This window comes from Haliotis rubra, unplaced genomic scaffold (genome assembly GCF_003918875.1).
Source record: "Haliotis rubra isolate DU_JTF1 unplaced genomic scaffold, ASM391887v1 Scf1127, whole genome shotgun sequence".
NCBI classification, from domain to species: domain Eukaryota; kingdom Metazoa; phylum Mollusca; class Gastropoda; order Lepetellida; family Haliotidae; genus Haliotis; species Haliotis rubra.
Genome location: NW_025765034.1, coordinates 14,755 through 17,916, shown reverse-complemented (window position 1 = coordinate 17,916; position 3,162 = coordinate 14,755). Strand labels below are relative to the sequence as shown.

General features: G+C 36.7%; 1 long non-coding RNA gene across 1 annotated transcript; it reads left to right on the top strand.

Annotated features, from left to right (window-relative positions):
- Positions 1-1,005: 1,005 nt before the first annotated feature.
- LOC124290704 lies at positions 1,006-1,897 on the top strand. Its single transcript, XR_006902010.1, has 3 exons — positions 1,006-1,064; positions 1,477-1,582; positions 1,845-1,897. It is a non-coding gene; the product is annotated as an uncharacterized LOC124290704 (long non-coding RNA).
- Positions 1,898-3,162: the final 1,265 nt, after the last annotated feature.

The following is a 3,162-nucleotide window of genomic DNA, read 5'->3' as shown; positions in this document are numbered from 1 at the left end:
ATTTACATAAACACATATTGCAGTTATCAGTGTTTTTCCAAGCTTATGAAGGGTAAGCAGACTATTGGCATGTTAACAATAGAAATGAAAAAAGCAACCTAATTGACTACCCATAAGTCTTTGTTTGAAATGCCGCCATCTTTGTTCAAACGTACACGCGCGAGATTGGAAAAAAACTTCGTTGTTGTTTCCAAGTAAGTCTATGAGAGTAAGGTAGTAGAAATGGCAGTCTGTATACTTGCTATAGTTTTCTTGACACATGGCAACAAACTTGACAATCGAAGCTTTGGAAACAAGGATCCGGGAACTCAAGCGATCTCAACGGAAACCCAAGACAGAGAAATTGGCAGGTAGGTTTCAGATAAAATTAATTATTTTCTTCTTATCATAGCAGTCAGTTTGCATCGAATTAAACGTTTTCGGTAGGACCCGGAACCTTTATCGTACATTAACTGTGCGCTCGCATTTCGATTTCTCCCACGGTTATAAATGTGAACATTGCATTTTGGTGTGAAATTTGTTAAAAAAACAACATTATTGTTGATACCAACTGAACATTCCGTTAAAATATAACCATAAGACAAGTATACCCTTGTGTTCCTGTACGTTGAGTCTGATGTTTATATAATTTTGATTTCCTGCGGCAGCTCATTTTGTTGCTGGGCACAACCAACACCATAACCAAATATTTATTCTTCAGTCATTTTTCTGAGTGTAATTTTGTCTCAGTATTATTCTTTTCTTGTCGGACTATTTCAATTATGTATCCAGCTATATTGGAACCGTGTACTGGAGCGGCGTTTATATAAGACACTTGGCTTGTTCACCTTTCTAGGTTATTGATGGAATAAAAATATATTTTAAGAAATTGTTATACATGTATCCAGCAAGGCAACAAATATAGATGAAACCAGTAGTTCATGATATTCCGGTGGAAAATATTACCAATCGACATATGTTCATGATCCAAATGTGTGTCTCTTTTTGTTTTAGGCTATTGTGAGAAGAATCATGGAAAAGTTCCCGGAGTACCTTGAAAATCGATTAAAAGTTACTTATTTAAGGTAAAAAAAACTTACCCCAAGTTTTATTATTGCTCGTCATCATAATCAAGATATATGTTGGGTTTTATAAGATTAGAGACGTCAGTATTACAAAATACAATTAATTCGTTTCTTGTTCACCATTGGGTAAATCTAGCATCTAATTATTTCATTGTCAGGTATCTAGTACTAGCAGTAGAATTGACATAGCATACTATTATGTAGTGCATATTTGCTGCATAATCATGTCTGTCATGTTAATAGAAAACTTCTCACGCCCGGGCTGTAATGCATATACATGTAGTTGATATACCACAATTACTTATTACTTGGTTTGATACATGATAATAATCAAACTTATGAATGTTTGTGTCGGATTGTAATAATCTATTATTGGACGAATGAAAATTAATTCATTTGCTTTTCTTAATAGAAACCTTTTGGATAACCTGGAGGAGCAAGACGGGCGATCGACGTCGGCAGATAACAGGAAAGAAAAACACAGGAAAGATGCTAAAAGAAACAAAAGAATCTGATCTGTAAGTTCCTGAAACTGGATAATATAATATAATTTGTACCGGTTTATACACTTCCTGACACCAGTTTAAAACACTCTGAGTCACTGACATGATGTGCTACATATTATCACATCACTATATACCTGTAATAGAATAACTTTCCTTATCACATGTCATTACCCATCACCGTAATGTGCCATTATCTAATTAGAACAAGTGCCGCACTCAAGAATAAATGTTGGACATAACTTTCGCAGTGCAAGAATTTCATTTTTTTCCCCAGAAACTCCAACACCTCCTGAAGAATCTAGCTGGGCAGAGAAAAGAAAACAGAAGGTGGCTGCAGTCCTAACCCTAGAATTGACATCGCCAGTGGTGTCTGAAGCTCCAGCGGCAAAATGAAGAACTTGCGACACCATCCAACAAGATTCTTTCCAACCACCTAAAGGTCTTAGGAATAGGATGGAATGTCTAAATGTACATTCAATTATCTCCTGTAGTCACCCTGTTTAGGACAAGAACATCTGTCTCTCTCTCTCTGTCCCTCTGTGTGCTTTGTGTCAATGTTTAATTGTAACATTGAAACATAGATATGATATATATGTTTATGATGAATAAAGAGAAATCGACTGACATGCCTGATTTTTGTATTTATTTATTTCTATGTCCATGTGGTGTTGAGGTAACTGTAGTTGAAATGAGTTTATTTTATATTTCAATGTATCATGAATAAAATATATGACCTAATACATTCAAATATATAATACACTCATTTCACCTACAGTTAATTTAGTTGAATAATCATAATTTAATATGGACATATGGTAATCACTGAATACTAATGATTGAAACCAAATGGAGCCATACAGATTCTGATTTACTGAAACTTATGGAACATGGTAAATGTGTTTAATAGAATCGAAATTCACAGGGAATCATAATTGAACTAAGTAAATACAATGTATATGAAACCATCTAAAAGTAGAGGATAAGGGAAACCCAATGGAACCTCATAGGAATCTGCGTAACGGAAACGCACTGGAACCATACAGGAATCTGGGTTACGGAAACGCACTGGAGCCCTACAGGAAAAAGGGTAACGGAAACGCACTGGAGCCTTACTGGAAAGTGGGTAACGGAAACGCACTGGAGCCCTTACTGGAAACTGGGTAACGGAAACGCACTGGAGCCATGCCGGTTTCTGGGTAATTTGTAAGTTTCCGTTTTCCGGAAACTTGAAGGAAATGTAGAGAAACGTTCCGGAAACCTAGTTGAAACGTAAGTTTCCATTTTGTTTCCGTTAGGTTTCCGGGGTCCGGAAACCAAGTTATTTTTGCTGTGAGGGTTAACAAGAGTGAATAGGTTAATGTTTCACTGTGTGAAGATCCAAGTGTGAAGACCCTAGGAGTAGTGTGGAATTGCACTTCTGACACCATCCACTTCAGAGTTCAGGGTTTCTCAGCAGAGATTTGCACAGAAAGGAGTGTATATGTCTTACATCTCCACTATCTATGATCCTTTGGGGCTTGCAGGGGTTGTCACCATAAGAGCCAAGATTAGCATGCAGGGAATTTGGAAAATGAAGACCTGTGGATGGAACG